General features: G+C 36.9%; 1 protein-coding gene across 7 annotated transcripts in view; it reads right to left on the minus strand.

Annotated features, from left to right (window-relative positions):
• The window catches only part of C1H8orf34 (chromosome 1 C8orf34 homolog), a 222,892-nt gene that overhangs the window by 10,402 nt on the left and 190,608 nt on the right, over nucleotides 1-21,882 (minus strand). For 4 of the 7 annotated variants that reach the window (XR_015285846.1, XR_015285843.1, XR_015285840.1 and 1 more), the window contains one exon: nucleotides 9,241-9,329. The gene's annotated coding sequence lies outside the window, so the exon portion shown is untranslated. Of the gene's footprint in view, nucleotides 1-9,240; nucleotides 9,330-21,882 lie in introns of those variants that run through there. The other 3 variants (XR_015285841.1, XR_015285845.1, XR_015285842.1) reach the window with 2 other exon arrangements.

Genomic DNA, 21,882 nt, shown 5'->3' on the forward strand with positions numbered 1-21,882 from the left:
CCAGCAAATAGCAGCTAAAAGAAACCATCATGTATATAAATCCACTGCTGGGTAGGAGCACCACTAGTGTACATTGCAAGTCAGAAGAACTCTCCAGGCTGCACATTGGAGTGACTATGAGAGGCTCCATAGGCTGGAGAGCTCAGAGATTCCAGAGCAAACATCTTCACTTGTTTATGTACACAGGCACTGCTTCAGCACTGGGACATACTATATGGCAACAAATTTCCTTCAGGATGGGAGGAGGACCTCAGTGACAGAAATCTGTAACCAAAGCCAGACACATCTCTTTGTCTCCTTTCTTTGCTGTTGTGTCCTGGGAGCCAGGCTGTAAGCATGAAGAGCTGAAAGCTGCTATATCTAGGGGGAAAGGCTGCACAAGAAGAGACAGTGTCTCCACTGGCTTTTGTTAACACAGCTGCTTGTTTTAACTGCTCTTCCCTCTTCATCTTTTGCTTTACCACTGCAGACTAAGGAAGGAGGAGTGCACAGCCCAGCACTCAGACCCTTTCCAGACTGTTTCCCTGGATAATTTATTCTAGTTTGGACCCACTCACTACATGTATTGAAGCTGTTTGAAGGCAAACAAATTTGATCCTCAGTAGACATCACTTCTGCCAGGTTCCCTTTCCCCCGAGGGTTTGAATTCACCAAATACAGGGCTGCTGAGGTGCTCTCTACCCATACAAAAGGGATCCCTGTTTCTACTGCAAATCAAAGCCAGAGCCATTCGCATCAGCTCTAAATCCTGCTGGCACAGTGTCCCTCCCAGAGGATGCTGGCAGTAAGTATATGGTCCATCTTTGCACAACACTTCCATGAAAAAAAGACATTCACATGGACCCTGGGGCAAAAATGATGCATACTTGGGAGGGTATGAAATAAAGAAGTTTGATATCCTGCCATTTCTGAAAGCTCTCCTCTGAGTAGCTTGCAGTGATCCTGGAAAAAACTTTTTCAGAACCCAAGCACAATGTAAGTCTCAAAGATGGCAAAAACTTGGGCTGAAATTCCTCACATCTATTATGCCATATTTCCATCCAGATAACAGGGGACCTGTGTGTTCATGTTTCTAATCCCCTAATCAAATCTAATTATTTTTGTCTGAGCCATATCATAACATTTTGGTCTACAAAAAACACTCTTCTCAGTAACAGTAAATTTACTTCAGACATATTTTCAGGGCCCCAAACTGGCCAAATAATAGCTCTACAGTTACAGCAAGTGGGGCTGCTTCTGTGGAAAGCTTTAACAAGGTGGATTGAAAATATTATTGGAGAATGTGGGCTGTAATGATTTTTACCTGGTGGGGAGTTATTCATCTGAATGTTGTTTTATCAATTCAAATGTTACTTGTGGGAAGGGAATGTCACAGTTTTCCAAGAGCTACATTATGTCAGCTGCCATGCTCTATAAACAGATTACACACACCTTGTATAAACAAACTGTGGTTAGCTAATTATCCTGAACAAAAATACACAGAGAAGAAAATTCATTTTAAAATGATTAATAATATAAATTTTAGTTTCAGCAACATATTTCCTATATACCCATGTGTAGCTGCAGCTTAATAAAACTCCCCATAAGATTACCACCATTTAGTTGGTTTCACAAGTTCAGATTGTTATACAGAATCATGCCACGTTGTGAATTCAGTGCTAACCACATTGCAAACTATGACCTAACTTGGCAGAGAGGATGTATATACTGTAAATAGATACTATGACAGGTGTATCAGCTAGTGCCAACAATCAACTTTTAAAAAATATATAGTATCAAATGGCTAGAGCCATAAATAAGCTAGAAAAACTGTATATGGTTTATTAAAATATTCAGGATTTTTTTTTTTTATTCAGACAGTCATTTCTCATTACTCATCAGGTAACAAATTAGAAGTAAAACACTAAGTCAGGCCAATAAATGTTAATCCTTTTTTTCCAAAATTAGTATATAGTGCATAGTAATAGAATTTTGTAGAACTAAAAAAAAGCACTTAAGAGGATTATTACTTTTTGTCAAATAAGAAAGTTCAGTAAAAAACAACACACCTATGTCTTATGTCTTTCTTTTATGAAAACCTTAAATTTTCAAAATCCCTTCTGACAGCATGAAGGTTGAAGCAAATATCACACAAAAGACATCCAAGAAAGATGGTAGATTTTTCTCTGAAACTGGGTTCAAAGCATGCAAAACACTTCCAAATTTGGAAAGACCAAGATTCTCACAGATTCCAGATCTCTGGAAGAGATGAAGAGATTAACTAGCAAAGCTAATGATTTTAAATCATACTTCCCAATGCTAACAGCATTAAATACAGCAAACAACTTAGCTGATGTTGATATAGGCCAGGAATGGTTCCCATATGTGGTTCCTGACTATGTGTATACTGGGTAGTATATTTATTTCAGTGGTAAATAAAACCTTAATTCAGCAACCCAGTGGTTTACCAATAGGGCATGTGTGGATATCCAGCTTTTAAGAAAAACATTTTTAGTGGTATTCATAGCCACATTACAAAACCCTGCAGACAGAAAGTCCCTCATGAATTTCCATTGGAATTCCAGCCTAATATGGAACTCATGTGATATAATAAGGATTTGATTTTGTGACGTCTAAGGCAAAGCACTAGTTACGAACTGCTGGAAGTTCCACAAGTAAGTACAGAATTGACATCTTCAGTGTATTCTTCAATATGTGAACAGCACATGCTGGCAGACAATCCACAAAGTTATTTGAATGTCTTGTGTTAAAGTTAATTGTACCAAGAATATTGATAAAAAAAGCGCACTAAGATCTTGCTTTATACAAGTTATAGTTAATAAACAATGGTCCATTCCTCCTTCTACCTCAATTCCCATGAAAGCATTATGCAGGAGAACTGAAGAATTAAATATAACCAAGAATTAGTGGAGATGTTCTCAGTTCTAAGAGCTTGTTCCATATTGTTATAAAATAAAGTATTTTTAAATTTGTAAAAAAAATACAGAAATTCGAACATTTCTTTTGATTTTTGAAAATTTGTGAAAATTTTCAAACTTGTTGAAAAATAAGAGGAACTCATAAAAGATAATACAATAGAAAAGAATTTAAGATTGCAATAATTAAGAGAAGTCAATGATGAGACTGACCACATAGCCGTAAGCTAGTATCCTTCTGCAAGTACATTCAAGAAATTGTGACATTAAAGACTGTAAACACACTATTTCCAGTTAAATTGTCCAATTGACTGAGCAGAGTAGACCATTGCCAGGGACTGATTTTCAAATCAGATTTGAAAATAGGTACCTATTGATTGCAAGATCTCTGTTTGCTGCAGAAGTTGAAAGAAACTCAAGGAACTATGTTCCTTTGGACAATTGTATTCAACCTGTCTGACTCTAGCTATTGTTCAATAAGATGTATTACATTTATTTTGACTGTTCATATGGTGAAAGCTGCTTATCACTTTGTGTTCAAGTCTGGAACTGGGAACCCAAAACAAATAGGCTACTTTAAAAAAAAAAAACCTAAAAACCAAAAACACACCTTAGTATTTTAAAGTTTGGATTCATATTTTCTAGAAAATCTTGACAAAATGAGTTCTTTATCTCACAGAAATAATAATAAAAAATTTTTAAGTGCTTTATAAAGAAAACCCAAAGTGATGAGTCTTACAGAAAACTCCATGAGATGAGTAGTGTGGGTTTTATAGCAAGGTAGTACATAGCAATGCTATGAGGAACACAAAAGGAAGTAAAACTGAGCAGTTGCTTATTGAGTAAATAACCCTGCACAGAATGAGACAGTGATCTTGCAGGAAAGAAGCACATGATCACAGAAGTTACAGATAATCTAAAAGCTATTTGAACTGGAAAATTAAATTAATTTTAGAAAGCAAACAAGCAACACCCTCAATTCTGGTATTTACTAGCTTCCAGCTGCAAGAGTTTGTACCCAAAGGCAGTTTAATGCATGCAATTTACTTTTTTTGGTGGGAGAGAGGCTGTTAAATCTGCCAAAAAAACCCCAAAACCAACTTCCCTGTGAATTCTTAAAAAGTGTGTTATCAAGGTATGAACTCCTCAGCCAACAGCATGAACTGTCTGAGCTGCAGAAATATATACCAGAAAAAGAGGACAAAACCTGATGGCTGGTTGGGAAACAGCTGAAGTGTCTTGCTTTCAGCAGAGAAACAGGGAGAGTGAGGTACTTTCCAGCACCTCAACAAGTTCCCCAGAGGAAACAAGACTTTTTTCCTCCATATGGAGTATGGATTTATATTTTCTTCCTACCAGATATTCATTCTCTCATCTCACCAAAGACTTACAGTGGCAGCTCAAATGGTTTCCCAACAGAGAATGTACAAACATGCAATAAAATGGAAGCTCCAGATCTTACTACTGCATCCATAGTTTATATAATAATATGAATTTTGGGTCCAACCCTAGCTAAAATGGAGATCCTAGTTTCTCTTTTCCTTCCCCTTGGTTGTGGACCCTGTAATAATTCCAGGCTGCAGTCTCAAGGCTTCCATACTAGTTATTCCGATCAGTTGTCCCCCAACTTCTTGCTGTCTGGCAGCAAGGTTAACATGATGCTTGTAGAACTGAAAGCTCCTGAAGCAATCTTCTGTCTTGCTGGACAGGTTCAAAAGACTGTCAACATTTACTCCAACAAGACAGAATATTCTGACCTGCTCAGGTGGAGAGAGAGAAAGGCAGAGAGGGGAAGTTCTGCTATGGGAGAATTTGGACTCAGACACGCCTGACTCCCAAACTCACTCCTCTCATCCCACTGTGTTTCTGTTTTTCATTTAGAATATTTTATGTACTGGGAATGTGTTCCAATTAAACTGTTTCATGAGGCTCTGATCATGCATTATCAGGCCGAGACAAGCTGCCAGCTGCACCATGTAACATGTCACTCCTTTCTGGAATATAAGAATAAAAAGGCTTGGAATGGCTTTCTGTGAGAGATTGATACTACCTTGTGTTGTGTCAGCATGAAGCGTGTTGGTCTTGTCCTGCAACCTTTTCTCACCTAGCTACTACATATACACATAGTAGTAATATTTAAGTTTATTTAAGCTTACCCATTCATGTTTTTTAAGTTTAGAGTAGACCAACTTAATGAATATGACCTCCAGAATACCAGGTCATATTAATCCTGCATCTGATCAGGATAGAGTGCTCACATTTCTAAATGCTTTTCCTTACTAAAGAATGCTTTCCTTCTGCAGCTGTTTAATTTCTACTATACACATTTAGTGTGACTTATAATGTTATCCAGAACTTGTTTAAGGGTTAAACTACAACCTTTTCTTCTCCGTAAAAACAAGGAAATATCTTAGCAACTGACAAAAATCTTCTTAGGAATTGTTATGTTCAGCAGCAACAGCTGAAAGCATTTAGTTTATGAGCCAGTATTCATCTTCAAAGACTCCATTCTGCCCAGAAAATAAAGAACAAGAGATCAATTAAGATCTCGTCCAGCGTGCTAGTAACAGTGGGAAACATACCTCACACAAGTCATAGAATCTTGGAATCCATCCTAAGAAAACCAAAGTCTGATTTTCACTTTCTTACTTTTCATAGACTATACAGATGCTGCTTTGGAGTGAGTTGATCAATCTGGGGGAATGTGAACAAAGAGAACCTTAGGGAGCTCAATTCCAAAAAGGGGACTCATGTGCAAGGTACCAAGTTTGACAATATTTAGCACAGGTTATCCAGGTAATAGATCACCTGTCTTTTTACTTAGTGTGGTGTCATCCCCATGTAAAATCTGAGCAAGAAAACTGCATGTGCATTGCCCTATTTAATCCTCAAAGCAGCTCCACTGAACTGTCATTTTGATATTAAACATGGACTTAATTATAAGATTATGAGATTTCATAGCAAGGGTTATGAAACTACTGTTTATTCATCTGAAAATGCTTAATTAGGTTTATTTATAACAGGTTTTCATATTTTGTTTAGAATATTCCACTATGTTCCATGAAGAAATACAGTTCCCTTAGACACAGACCTAAGAAAAAGTCTGGGAGCTGTGCTTGAATTTTCCTGAAGATGAAAGTTTCTCAGATCTCAAGCCAGCTTGGCTCTCTGCAAAGGTACAGATGAAGACTCTGAAAATGGTAAGAATTTCCTCTAGCTTCTAAAAAAGAGAGTTGGTGTAAGCTCCTCTCTAATTTTAATGGTAGCCAGGAGCTGGTTTTCTTCATGGAGAATAATAGGAACAACCTTTCATCTCACTAGTTTTCTACATCAAATTCAGAACATTTGCAAAGGTGAATCGTATTTTTGGGGGGTCCTTTTTATGGCCACTGTAAATTCTCTGTTCCAAGGTCTTGAGAGCAAAAGGACTGATGTAAGAAAATGTATAGCTTGTAACAGCAGTCCTTATAAATTTCAACCCCACACAAAAGAGCAAAGAAAGTAAAGAGACAGGGAACAGACTTTAAGGCCAGGGAAATAAAAGAAAGTTTATTTAGAGGAGACTCACTACCAGACTGGCTTGACTTGAATGACGTTTGTAATCTGTAAAGAGTCTGTGTTATGTGAGGTGAATACAGAGTAATATTCCTCAAGGGGAAGAGAACACTTTATAAGACTTTCTTGTGATTCTAAAACTAACACTTACTGTGGAGTAAGGCTTACAGCACCGAATTGCAAGTGCAAAAATACCTACAATGAGTGAAGGTAAACAGCCCAGTAGAGCTCAATTCATTAACATGCATGTCAAGTAAATAATGGTTGTTTGCAGATAATTTTAAAATAGTAAATAAGTGAACATTTGCCCTGTCTGATTCTCTATGAAGGCACTCACATGTTTTTGTTTAACAAGGCTAGGGCAAAAGAGGGAAAAGTGGCTGGACAAGACTGAAAAAGTCTTAGTATACTCAGAAGGTTCTACCAGCTCAAAATACAGTTCCAGTGACCACAATAATCTTATCTTGAATCCAGCCTCTGATTTTTCTTATATGGCAATGATTCAGACACAATAGAGTTAATATGAAGCATAAATGTCTCCATACCATTTTCAGATATATTCTTCAATAGACTTTAGGAGAGAGATACCCACAGATATCTACTTGAAAACATTTTTAGGAAATTCTTTGCTGTCCTTACACTGCAAGTCAGATCTTCTGCAGTAATTCAGAAAAACTGAAAAGCAACATCTCACCATATTATCTTATGGAAAAAAGTTATAAACTCATTTTGAAGGAAGAAAATTATATAATTGAGCAAATGTTTGAACTACTTTAGTAAACAGAAAGTTAACTCCAGAGCCACTGATTTTGCAAGTGCACTTGGAGCTCAGTTTGGTCTTAGAAATCAGGCAAATGGTTAACTGCTTCCATCTGGACTTAGAAAACAAGGCTACTTTCAAAAGAACCTTTTACAATGAAACTTTTGGAAGAAGTGACATCCATAATTCTCATGTCAGCAATTCTTTTGTAAGAAATCACAATTTTGTCTTATTTCTCTGTGCAAGTGCATACTCATATTACTGCTTTGTTGTGAACACGTTTACACAAAGTCGTGGAGGTTTTGGGGAATTGCGGTCCCATCCAGTGCAGGTGTGTTGTAGTCATGCCTTTTCTTTCTGGTAGCATGGTTCATCTTATTTAAGATATAAAAATGCAGGCAAAATCTACAGGCATTGGTGTGCTACATTTCAGTGTCCTGTCTATAATCACTACAGAAAGAATGCCTGTGTCATTTACAAAACATTCAGCCTTTTACCCATTATAAATTTCCTGATCATAATTTTATTAAATATGAACAAGTCCCTAATAATTATTTCCCTGATCCTATATGACTTTTTTTCTTCTCCAAAAGAAGCAGTATGGTAAGAGACCCTACTCAAACACTCAGCTTCAAAAGCCACCAGGCTGTTCACCCTGCAGGATGGGTTGATGTTTTTGGGAGGATAGAAATCATTCTTACTGCAAATTCTAGACCAAGGTGCAGTACCTTGAAATGGACCAGCTGTCAATATTTGTAGAAGCTATTTGTATGGTATTTCAGTAGTACATGACTGAAATTACGGGCTTGAACAACTCAGTATATAGATAATGAGAAATGGTGGTTGGATAGTGGAATACAGTGGTGCCAAGAGTAAGCATTAAAACATGTCAACACCTTTTCATTGAATTAAAACATGAGTTTCTAGGTACTAATTACAGTGAAGATTCAGTGTCTCTACACATTGTCTAAGACCTTTTTATCTCAAAAATTCTGAGAGACTTATATTTAAGTCAGATACAGAATAGTCTTACCTCTGGGGTGAAACTGAGCAGCTGTTTAACATCACGTACTACAGCAGTTTAGGACAGCAGTTGCTAATGTGGGAAAACATACCCAGATGTTGACTCCTTGTCATTTTTAGGATCACATCTTGCTTAGATATTCATGCTCAGAAGACTGAACTCTTTCATGCCTTTGAAAATTTTCTTTTCCCCTCAAATTCAAATATTAGAGGAAACCATTATTTTTTTTCCATATATAAAAGCAAGACATATATATGGCTTTACTGACAAATCTCAAAGTCCCTGATCAGATGGTTTTGCTTTCTTGGACTTCAGAGCTGTTGTGACCCATGCACGAATATTTGTATCTCAAAAAGCATTGGAAAAGGGGAGGAAAAAGACTTATTGCCTTTACTTCCAGACAAGGTTCATGGAAAATCAGAAAGGGTCCCTCACAAAGGTCAAATGAACATTCATAAAGACAGAGAACTAATTTTGACAGCCACATTAAGTGTAGTTTCAAGGCTAAAGCAATATGAAATCCTGAACTGCTATCTGTCTTAAATCTTTTAAAATATTAATTTTATGTTCTTTTATGCACAAAACTATTTTAAGTCACATAGATACATTTCTATATGGAAGTCCAACACCCCTGCCCAGGACTAATGTGTTCAAATAGGTGCCACAAACTGTGTTGCTCACAATTCAGAGCAACAAAACACTCCCAAGGTCAAGCAAGTATTAAGTGTTACATAATTTTATTGGGGTGGTGGCAGTGGAGAATTTAATTCAATGGTTAATTTCAACATCCATTTTTTCTCTTGTCCACAGGTTGCATTAGCAAGGCTATGCCACATCCATTGATAATGACTTAAAGGTGTGGTCCCAGAACAGATGTTACAAGGGGATCTTCCATCAGGAGTAACTTTGGAATTTCCAGACAGAGCACAAAAAAAAAGGGAGTGATCCCATGAGCTTAAGTGATAGATATTTGTTGATGGTACTTACATGACAGAATTTTTGGCTCAGTCCTGTGGATTTCAGGGACTGAAACGAAGCTGGTCGAAGTTCCCCTCAAGGACTGCCAGAAGGACAGCTGCATAGGGAAAAAGAAAAAAGCAGTGACCTACACTTCATAGTGGAAATGGGTGGAGCTCAATCAATAGACAAAGTACAGACACAAAATGAACTTAAAACCCTGCTGCTAAGTAACATAAAGTTTTGATGCAAAAGTGATTCTGAAGCTCTAAAGAAGGCAAAATGTCTTAGAAAAAAACTGTCTGCAGGGGGGATATGATGCAAAGGGATATGATGTCGCTAATGATGTCCCTTGAAAATAAAGTGTTTGTTTATGGCAATGGTTTAAATCAGATCCTTGGTGATGATATTTTAACCTGAGTTAACTAATACAGCTAACTACAGATGCAGATCATATGGAAAACAAGGTAATCAAAGTTTTCAAGGCAAACAAGCATGTCTAGCCTTTCCTACTCAGGCAGATGGAAATATGTTCAGCAACACAAGAAGTGACAAAACTCCTCTGAAAAATAATTTTTTTGGAGACACATCAATGATTTTATGTTCAACATAGATTACATTTGTTTATATTCAAATAAATATATTTACATTTAAAATAACAAAAAAAAAATCCCTTCCAAAAAACCAAAAAACAAACCCCAAAAAACAGTGACAAAAGCAAAGAGCTCACTAAACAGAAGCAAAAAATAGCTAACAATAGCAGAGCAAATTCTTCAGGTAGCCTGGGAGAGAATATGATGATCTAAAGAGTCTTATCTCTATTCTACTTGCTAAACTAGCAGGAAGATTGAAAAGAAGGTAACAGGGTTAGAAGGAGGATATCAAATCTTCTTGCTTCATCACCTCTCTAGAAAAGAGCAAAGAAAATGTTTAAAGATTAGAAAACACAAAGACAGAAAAATAGTTTGCTGGGAAAGAGGGGAAAGATCATAGCATCCTTCAATTACTTGAAAAGCTCTTGTCAAGAAGAAGAAAATCATCTGTTCTACTTGCTCATGGTAGAAAGAACAAGAAGTGACAGCATCAAAGGTTAAACATTAAGAAAGAGCTTTGCAATAGATTTTTCTGGGAAGGTCATGGAATTTCCATCACTGAAAAAGGTTAGACAAACATCTTTCAGGAAAAAAAAGATAGGTATAGCTGATCTTAGTTTAGAGACTTTATGACCTCTTAAGGTCTTTTCCAGGACTATTTTCTATCATTTGACAACTTAAGCAGTGATGACAAACTTTACAGACTCCTTTGAACTCTTTGGATGTCATTAAGATTGTCCAGACCCTTTATTCTAGCAATTACTCACTACGTAGATAACAAAGGCAAAATTTACAGGAAAAGATGACATATTTTATTTTTCCAACTACATCAGGCTAAAAAGATATTTTTTGGAGAACATGTGCCTTTCTGAGAAGAGCAGACACAGGAAAGCAGCACATTTGCATTATTTAAAAGGACTGTTGGAGAAGAGCAGCTGTACTTTACATTAGCTCTTAATATGAGGTCATGCATGATATGACATCATTCTCATGAAAAACAATAAAACCTAATATGCTGAAGCACTATATCTAATACTAGAAACAAATTCTAATCTAGGTAACATTTTTACTATTTCTCAAAAGTGTACATTTACCTCTAGGATTTCCATATTTCATACTGAGAGGGAAGATGTAAGGGTTTAAGGGACGAAGGTAGCTCATGTAAACTTAACTCACGTAATTTTAAAAATTAAATTTTTTTCCTGTAACATTAAAAGGGAATTAAAATGATGGCCAAATGGGGATAATGAAAAAAGCAAATATTATCTCTAGCATGTGGTCAAGGGCTCCAGTGACATGAACAGATAAGCACCAACCTAATCTAGCATGGTCCTTCTGCAGGACAACCTCTCGTATCTGCATTTGGTTGTGATAAATGCTCAAGAACAGTAAAGTCTGGCTTGCAACAACAATTCTTCCTTCCTGTCTAAGCCTTCACTTAAGACTGTCAATACTGGGAAGGTTTGTTCATTAAACCTTCTTTGACTTTCTCTGGAAAAATGAAAGGTCATTACAGGAGTGTGCTTTGCAGAAAAATTACTGGTAGGCAATTTTCACAGGTGATTATAAATAACCTTTCCGCTTATGAGAAGTATAACTTCAGTCATAAGACAGATGACAGTGTTACTGCACGGTACCGTGCCTCCCACTTCTCTCAAAATAAAACTGATGCCATCAACATGAGCTGCAGCACGGAGCCTTTTTTACAATTCCTGTGCTTCCTCCATATTTTTCCCTATTAAATAGTCAGAACAGCTCTTCAGTCTATTTCTGTACTTTCTATTTTCCTCTAAAATGACCAGTGAAAAATTTCAGGAAGCCTTGTTAAAAACTGCATTCTAGAAACTTTATACGTATATTGATGGTGAATTTCCCTTATTCCTCCTAGAATAATCCTTCCAGATAATTTCTTTCTTTCAGAAAAACTTCTATTCTGTCCTATCCCATCCTAGTCTATTCTATTTAATTCTATGCCACAGGTTGTATTTTATTTCCATGCTATAGTCCAATATTGAAAAAGTTTCTTTCCTCCAGTTTTGCATAGAATTTCTCAGATCTGGCATATCAGATAATTTTAGAAATAGAAGTATGATGTCAGGCAATATTTATACTACCACACACTAATTACATGACATCATTGCAGGCCAGTCTATTAGATCAAACTTTGATTACCCTTTTTCCTCCTTTGCAAATCCCATGAAAGAGCTGATATCACCATTGAAATCCCTTTTACATGCAAATCAAAAACTCTGTCTAAGACACAAACAAATATAATTTGGGTTGTTAGCTATAGCCTAGAGACTCTGCTTGCAACATTTGGACAAACAGAAGCAGAGACTTCTCCCTGGTGATCTTCTCTTTTACACAGATCAAAGACTTTCCAGCCTTTTATGGGAGCCAGTTTAGGAATTAAAAGATGATTTGGCCTTATTCAAACATCAGACTTCCATAATACTTGGAATGGAATTAGAAAGCTTTAACAAAGCCTGTGGTTTAGAATTTGCACTTCTCCTTTAAACTTAGAATCAAATCATATTTTCAGTGTGAACTATGTTAAATAAAACAGCCTCTCTGCTAGCTTATAAAAAATTGCAAACATCTTAGCTGTACAAAGTCTGTAGTGCGTTTATCTGTTTGAAGGAACTAAGCCCTCACTTGCAGATGGATTGAGTTCAGCTCTTATTAAAATTAAACTAAATTAGTTTATAGAACAGAAACAAAGTCCTTAATTATTATGCAAGTATTTTTATCTATTGCTTCTAAACATGTGAGGTCAGCTGTGCCTTTGTTAGAAAATAAACAAAGGAAAAATATTCAAAAAGACTGAGCATGCAAAGAAAACTTCCGGCTGAGCAGGCAGTCACTTTTGGAAAGAAAGCTGCAGAACCTCTCAAAGGTGTTCTTGTGTAAAATGGCTGTGTGTTCGTGCACTGCAGCAGCAACTTGCTTTTTACAAATCTCTCAAAGACAGCAGTGGGCTTTGCTGCCTGTCTAAGCCACAGTAAACCACAGCTTCAGCTTATCATCCTGAGCACTTGTACGGCATAGACAGAAGTGGGATGTGCAGAACAAGCCCTACAACACCAGCATGAAGCAGAGTATGTCAGGAAGAGAATAATACAGCAGGACACCACTTGTCTCTAGCTCTGAACTTGGATTGACTGTCCAAGCTCTCAAATCAGAAAGGGGCTTTCCAGTTTCTGAAAGTAGAACAGACTTCTGGGCCTCTAGCACCCAATTAATTTTTGGTTATACTACTTAAACCAACATCTGCTTACCAGGCATGATAGACTGAGGGAAAAAACCCCTACACATTTCTTATTCATAGCAGAAGTAAATATTGAAGTAAGGTGCCACTACATGGCAGTATGTCACTACAGGAAAAAAATGCTCAATCTATTCTGCCCCAAAGTTATGTAATATTTTTTGTCTGCTTTTTCACTTCTCTTTCTTCCCTTTAGTATCATATTAAAAGTAAGTTAAATTCCTCAATTTATTCAGAGAAAAAGGATAAGAGTGAAAGTTACCTTTGGGTAATTTGTTTATTGATCATGTACAGTAAGACTTACAATTCTGCAGTTTCTACATAATAGATAGAAAATGTTAATAAAATTTTAACAGAGGGGAAATATATTAATATTGCTGCAGCACCAATCCTAATGTTTTCCACTCATTTACAATAATTTCCTGATTTTAAGAAGGAATTTCAACAAATAACGTCTGTTAATGTCCATACTTATCCAAATATTACTGTACATTCATAACTTTATTTCTTTAATATTTCATTATCTCAGTAAGTGCACTATATTTTTTGTCAGAAGCTTCTTATATAATATCCTTATATAATATACACAGCATATCTCAGCCTACTAAACAAGCTTCAAGAGCTCAGAAAGAAGAGAGTAAGATAAAAGAAGAACAGAAGAAAGAACAATATTCTTTTAATCTTCCATGGACTCTTTGTAATGTCAGTTACCAACAGATCTCCTTTCTCAAGTATCTGGCATGTGACTTGTTCCAAAGATAGATCAACAGAACACCAAGCACAGTAGAGTGAAAAAGAAAAAAATAAACAAGGAAAAACTGGCATCAGTCTCCTAAGAAAGTATTCCCATACAAGCCAAAAGCCTGGTTTATAAAGCCTACAGGGACAATTATTCTTCTAGCCATCTGCAAATGAAACCACAGTATGTCCTTCCTTCCTGAAAAGCAAAATTCATGTAAAGTCAGATGTTCAGGAAGAAAAAAAATCTTCTCTTCCCAAAAGCTTGTGCAAACAAAAAGAATTTGCAGTCTCCACAACACACGAATTTTTGATCTGCATTTTTATCTGCCGCAAAAACTGAACATAGCACTGCATTACTAACCAGTAATGCACAGAAGTAAGGTACCATTCTGATGTTTGCCCTGTCAAAAATCAGCATTTCAGGGCAGAAAACAAATAGTATAAATGACAGATAAACAAGTTTGCCTTCACCCACTCAAAAATCAATGTTTGATGTGTACACACAGTATAAAACTTCATCAATCCTAGGCTGTCTCAGACAAGCCAGGCAGGTGAACTACCACAGGCAGAGCAAGAGCCATGGGCTTGGCTCCTGTTCTTGTGATCTAAAAAGGTCTTCTGGAAGTCGAGCTCTGTGAACCTTGGGGTCCTGGAGAGCAACTCCCTTAACAGACTTTCTCAGTTAGAAATTGGAAAATAACAAGCTCATACCTAAGTTCAGACTACAAAGCAGAAAGCCTCTCTTTACGAAAACAAAGCTAGAATGGATCTCAGAAAGTTATGTAGGATGCTGTCAGTTCCTGTGCAGGAGCCATTATGCCAGTTGAGGCCAAAATCCATGAATGCCTTCTCCTGTGGGGACAGGCTCTCTGGGAAGCACAGGGGACGTTCCAATTTGTGCCATCAGCAGTGTTTGTGATCAGTGATCTGGTGCTTCATGGGTTGAAATGTGCTGCCATGGCAGCACGGGCTGAACACAACAACAGGCAGGAATTAACCTGAATTAAAGGGAAATGCTTGGTTGTTAAGTCTGTTTTTATAATGTGGAATAACATCATTTAGTCTGCTGGAAGCAAAGGAGGCTAAATCACTCTCCAGCACTCCCTTTCCCGCAAAAACTTCTCACTTATTTTGCTGCTAATGACTATCTGTCCCTTCCCTCTTCTCTAAATGCTCCTTTGTGATGCTCCTTCCTGTGATTTATATACATTAGAATTGCAAGCATGAATAAGAAGTACCTCACTTTTTTATCATGCCATGTAAGTACAACACATTCAACCTAATAAATGTTCATTCTTCAATTTTTAAAATAGTTTTATTACTGATAACAGGAGTTTCTGTACTTATTAAGTTTGTCAAGTCCTTTCTTTAGGAATTGATTTTGAATTTATAATACATTTTGCTCTGGATTAATATTAATGTGTAATTCTAAGCCACTTTCATCCTGCCTTACTGGATTAATTTAATGTCTTTTTAAAGATACAGCTCTATGTGACATCATTCTCCTGCCAGATTTACAGCCAATAAAGTCACCAGTATAGCTTCTCATAATTTTCTTCTTTCAACAGTGGTCTAATATGCCATTATTCCTATTTCTCAATTATGAATCTAGCTTCTGGACAGGTAACCTTTACCTAGAATGCAATATTTAACTCACAATAATGGTAAGAAATACTTTACTGTTTCACTTTGATTAATAAACCATATATCATTATTAGCAAATTTCAGTATATTTTAGATGCAATAGAGATGAGAAACAGTATAAAATGTAAGGGTTAATACTGAAGATGTTATACATGTTTCTGAAAGAATCATTTCTTTCCCGCTTTTAAATCCTAGTTTAAAATCTTATTTGTTCTGTTTGTACCTACTTATAACACAGAGATTTCCTTGTATGAGGACATGAATATGAAATCACACTCAGGATTATATGAAAAATACCTATTGCATATTGTGTTTTCTTTTCCTCTTACCCTTGTTAATGAGTGATTTAGTATGTTTGTGCTCCTTGTCCCAAGTTTAACATCACTAGTATAGAAAGTAGGTGTGAAATTAATACTTTTCTGTAAAAACATTAATTTTGGCAGTTCAAACACTTTCAGCTATAAGCTGTACCTTGGGCAGGCTGTATCTTCACATCTGCACACTGGCTATTGGCTCAGTCACATTTTCTCCTTTGGTTTCTCTCAGTTCTGGGGTCCCTTGAATGACTAGGAGGGACATGTGCCTCTTCCTTCTGCCCCAGTGTGGTGTTTGAAGCTCTGAGTATTTATTCTCATTTCCTAATATTTAGGCTTCATGTGTTTGTGTGTGTGTGTGTGTGTGTGTGTGTGTGTGTGTGTGTGTGTGTGTGTTGAATGGTGCCACGTCTTTGATTATTGACAAAAGGTAAACATCAGAAAAAAAAAAATTAGACCAATAGCTGGCCATAGCTCTCATATAGGACCAGGTTTACACTAAGAAGATCCTTTATTGTAACAAAAACAAACCCATATATCTGTCTACACAGTTAATTTACATGGATACATGTCAACTGGTTCTGAAATTAGCAAGAGTTTGGCAGTAATAACTTTGGTGCCCTGGGCTAATATGGCTGCAGGAGATAAGATTTATGTTACCATAATTGTATAACACTTTTGGAAATGAGGGAAAATAGCGTATTGACATAATCATATGAGCAGTATCCCTGTTCCAAACTTCAGATGTATTTAAGAAATAAATACTTGTGTGTGGTCTTTATTCCCTTTCCCTCATCAGCAATGATTCTATTTCTCCAGGATCAGAGAAAGGAAAAAGCTGGAAACATGTTGGTGAGGAGAAATAGCAAGCCAGAAAAATAGCAGAAAGGAGGAAAAATATGACAGATGAATCAAACTGAGTACTAATCTTGAGAAAGGTTTCCCTGGATTTCATGACATGTATTATTATTCTGTTGTGCACATTTTTCATTTATCAAACTTCCATTCTAAAATTTACCTATCATCTCTATACATTTAGCTTCTCTAAGTTCATTGAAGAGCTCAGTTGAGAAATATGGATGTGGAGGTTGTTCTTTTCACAGCATTCAAAGTATTTATGGGAGTAATTTTGCTCCAGGATCATCACTTAACTCTTCTGTTTGCCACAGGGCAAACAGTTCCCCTGATAATTTTTTTAACTCTAAATGTGAAGAAGAATAATTTTTACATTTAAACTCTTCAATCCAGGATTAAATTTACAAAGTCCCACCATATATAAGTTTTTCTTCTTATTTACCTTTCAAAGAAAAAAAGATAAAAATGGGTTTGAAAAATAATTTAAAGGAACAAAACCACTCCTAAAACAAAAGTTGTGTATCAGCCCCTGATTAAACCATATTTTTCATTAAAGGATCAAATGTCCTTATTCCTGACAACTAGAGATAATGAAAAAAATACAAACATGTGCTTTGTCTTTGTTGCAGGGTCAGGAGATACAATCACTCACTTAAACTATTAAATGTAATGCATACAAGCATAGGGAGATGAAAAGTGCCAGTTTAAATTAGCTTGACCTGTAGTGTTGACTCCTGGACAGATGGCATAATATACCCTGACTTCATTGCTGAGGCATTAGAAGCACACAGCAAGAGTCCATTGTGATATTAAGAAAAAGCTCAGAAGCAAACTCAGACTGAGATCCAAAAACCTGCTGGCCCCCTGTGATGCTCTTGGCTTCCTTTTGCCAGACCTATTACAATATAGAATGAAGTCTTAGTTTTAGCTAAAGCAGTGCAGTGCTCAGGCAATGAACATGCATTTTCTACTTTTCTCTCTAGAGTGTGTTTTAGGATGAGATTCAGAGTCCTAAAGACCAGGCTCACAAAGGGCTAACCAGTCAAAGTCAATGTATTCTTCCCAGGAGAAGGAAAAAGCTAACTGTACCCAAACCTCACTGTTTGACAAAGCTGGAAGTCCTTTTAAGGAGGAGTGTACAGGCATAAAAATTAGATAGATCTGTAAATCCACATATAGCATTTCTCGTGATACAGCAAGAGTCATCTAAAGAAGCATTCTCAAATTTAAAGAGAAATAAAGTGCTTATCCAACTTCTCTTTTGCATTCATTCTCAAAATTGGGAGGGTTGTCTCTCCAGTGGATATATAACTCACTGTCTGACCTCCTGAGAAACAGAAGCAGGGGTGCAGAGTGCAGAGCACTAACAAAATAGCCGGGTAAATAAAAACAGAGAGATAAAGGCCAATGGCATCCCACCAAGCGAAAGGCAGTTAGGAAAGCAGAGTAATTAGCCATTTTTACAATGCATGGAAGTTGGCATCTTGAAAATGGTTGGCTCCAAATATCAGTGACACATCCATCTGTTTTTTCACTAAGATTGCAGCTACGCATTTTGGGAACTTGGAATTTATGGGCTCTAAGTAGAAAGGACACATCACAATACTGTGATGTGCCCAGCATTCATCAAACAGGGTCACCCACAGCCCTAAGGGTCATATGGGTTTTGTTTTATCTAGGCCTTTATAAAACCAGGGAAAATAATATCCCTGAAATCTCCTCATCCTTTTCTCTCCCGCAAAGGCAGAAAGCATAACAAAGGGCAAAGAAAGTTAAGAAAAGATATGATGACATTGGATGAACCTTGCATGGAAGGATTGTGTGATGCTCTGTATGCCATGTTATTACTCTGAATAGACCAGCCCAAGCTTCTCCTACTCTTTAGTAATTTTTCTGTGCTGAGATAACCGTACAAGAAGCCAGATAGTGATTTATTCCATAAAATGTACCAGATTCAAATTGTTCTTGCCAGTGACCACATTTTCCATTTTGTTTTGGGGCCATAGTGTAATAGTTCTTTTCCCACACCCTCCAAAATCCTTATCATTTTACAACCATACAGTTTTGGAAGATCTCATGTTAAAGGAAGAAATTATTTTAAAAATAGGCAAAAAATAGACAAAAATATTGTCACCTACAAGTCAGCTTAACATAAAATGACAATCATTCAATCTCAAAGTCTGGTAGTAATCTGTGGCTCTCAATTCAGGCATTACTACATCTTGCAGTTTATCCAGGAATTTGCTTTTAAAATTGTGTTCCACCTTTTTTACATGGCTTGCAGAAAGCCTATAAGAAATAAAGTATCATATGTGGTTTATTTTCAGCATAGACCATCTATTACAGTGTGAATGATTTCTCTAAAGTTTTAAGTGCCTAACAAGAGAATGATTTGTGTTCCCAAGTCTGAGGTTTTTTCTAACTAGTCCAATAAAAGATATTTAATCCTACAAATACTGCCTTGCCTAAAATTGGGCACCTGAGTAAGAAGGTTGAATTTAGGCATTCTGGCACCTGCTTCGTTAATTTAAAGCACCCTCTTAAATTTAAACATATTTTAGCACCAACACCAAAAGTGTTGGGCACTTTCCATTAATCTCTTTCAGAAAAAAAAAAAAAATAAAAGAAAAAACAACACACATTTATCTCCCTCACTAAATTTAATCATGCATATTAAAAATGTTGGCTTTTATGACTAATGGAAAGTTGAAATACTTTCTCACTGTATTATTTTAAAGGATTTGCAACACAGTGGAGTTTTCTGAGCAATCACAACACTGTGCACACACACCCTGCTTCTTATTTATACCTCAATGGCACTGAGGCACTGGATAATGGCTCCACTGTTGCAGTTACTGTACAGACAAAACTATTGCAGCAACCTTTGCCAAATGTACAGTTTGGGTTAAGACCGAGCTGGAGGTGAAGGTCTAATCAGAGAGCACTCAGAGCAAGTGAGGGAATATTAAAAGCTCCCTCGCAGTTCAGAGCAAAGAGAGGCCTCTAAGTAGGGCAGATCTCCATTCCAGGCTGTCAGAAGGCTGAGTTGTAACATGAGCTGGGCTCCATTTGCTTTTCCATTTATATAAAAACCTTTTTGTTTCTTTTGTTATAAACTTAGACCTCCAGAATAAAGCCTGGAGGAAGGGGGGAGGGAGAGGAATACTTGCTGCCTGAAAGACGTAGTTTGTTGTTTGACCACTGTATGCAGCACACAGTTCCTAGCTATCTATGCAGTTTGCAGCAGCTCCTCTATACCATATAAAACTCCTTAAAAAAGCTTAAAAAAAAAGCTTAAAAGCTCTTGTCCACACCCAGAGAGTCTGACCCAGTCCCTGCCCCCAGGGACCCTACATTGCAGAGGAAAGACTAAAGCACACCTGGAAAGAAGAGCAAGAAGAATGGTTTCCTTTTACAATACTCATAGAAGAGGTCAGTCTTTAGGAGACATTTTAAGATGGCAAGACCTTGGCAAATCAAGACTTCAAAAGCAGGTCATAGCAGAGGGGAAGAAATCAATAGGATGGGAATAGGGTTAGCATATTAAGAAAGCTCTGTATTTGACATTCCTGATGGCAAAGAGAGCAGACCTTGGACAGAAGGAGATAAACCTGGGAGAGGCTGTCTCCAGGGGCAGCTGTATCTATGGAGCATGCTAAGGGGAGGCAGATCGGTAATAACAAGAATAATGTATTGATCATGCAAGGACAGCAAATACTGCCATAAGCTTCTAAGAGATTAAAACAAGGAGAATAATAAGTAGTAGGACCTTACAAGAGTTAACATGGAAGATGATGAGTGAAAGCAAAAATATAAGTGTTCTACTTTTCTGCAAGAAAAGACATATTTACCTCTTAGTCATGCACAGAGGAAGCAGCACAAGCTGTGTTGATGTATTGGAGAAGGAGACTATAAAGAAATTGAAAGGCTTTACTCAGCTGAGACTTATGAGTAGTAATAAACAACAGTAACTCTGCTTTTCATAAAATCAGTTTTCATCATTGCTTTTATGCAGAACCCTTATCACTGATCCCATTTTACAGAAGAGGGGAAGAATGACATATAGCTAAGTGATACAAATCACCCCAGGCTGCTGAGTGCAGCAGTACAGCCAAGGACAGTGCTTGGAAAGCACCACAGCATTTTGCTCATGCAGCTGCATTCCTGCTGAAGCCAAATGCAGCCACGGCTGAAGGGAATGCAGGGGGAAAGCTCTTTTTGCAACAAGCAATGTGGGATCCCTGAGAAGAGAAAATGAACTTCCAGGTGAGACAGCCTTCTATGAAAGACCTCACCTCTTTCCACTGAGCAGGTTGAGTGCCTGTATAGTTCCTGTATATAGCACAGGGACTAAAGAAATTCACTCTCCCTCCAAATGTAAATGCAAGTTTTGTTTCTCTATTCAGTTACCCACATTGGTTTATCTTAGGTCTTGCTGTCGAAACAACAAAACCTGAAAAGAGAGAGAGAGTTGCACTAAATAACCAATTATTAAACAATGAATTCGGTCTGTACATGGTTTCCTGTGATAAATTAAGAATGATAGATCTCAAAAAACAGAAATTCCACTTTGGAAAGCAGTGATATTATTAATTTTTGGTGTTTTGCATGAGCTCTGTAAATTAAGCTACTGAAGGAATTAGACAAAGATTTAAAAAGGTAAACAGACAACAAATTCCAGAAATCTGCAAAATTATAGGAAATTTACTTTTGAGACTGTCCTCAGATGTACTCTCTCATTTAAAAATTACAGAGGAGAGCTCCTCGTGATGAGTATTTCAGTCACTATCTATATCATAGACTTTAAGGCTATATATTTCAGGAGAAGGATGAAACAAGTAATCAAGACATTTGAAGGTGGTAGCTGTTTCAGGATTAACTATACACACATCTACAAAATGACAAGTAGCTCATTACTACATATGCCGATGAAAAACCTACTTGGAAAGACATGAAAAGTACTGTAAACACATATATGTACATTAAGGAAGTTAGTGAAAATATGAAGGTGAACAAAAAGCAAGAGCCGTGTTGTTCAGAACCAGAAAACTGAGTAACATTACCGTGCTCTATGAGCTCCCAGTGATTATGGAAAAAATAAAAGCTGAATGCTCAGAAGGTGAGGAAGAATTTAATATGAGCTATCACTTGGATGATATCTCTGCCATGCCTCGACCCTTTTGAGCCTCCTTGTTTCCCCTAACACTGAGGCAAAAAGATCTAGGGCTGGGGGCTGAAATGCTCAGAGGTGAAAGAATT

The sequence above is a fragment of the Cyanistes caeruleus genome, chromosome 1 (assembly GCF_971803275.1).
Source record: "Cyanistes caeruleus chromosome 1, bCyaCae1.hap1.1, whole genome shotgun sequence".
In the NCBI taxonomy this organism is placed as follows: Eukaryota; Metazoa; Chordata; class Aves; order Passeriformes; family Paridae; genus Cyanistes; species Cyanistes caeruleus.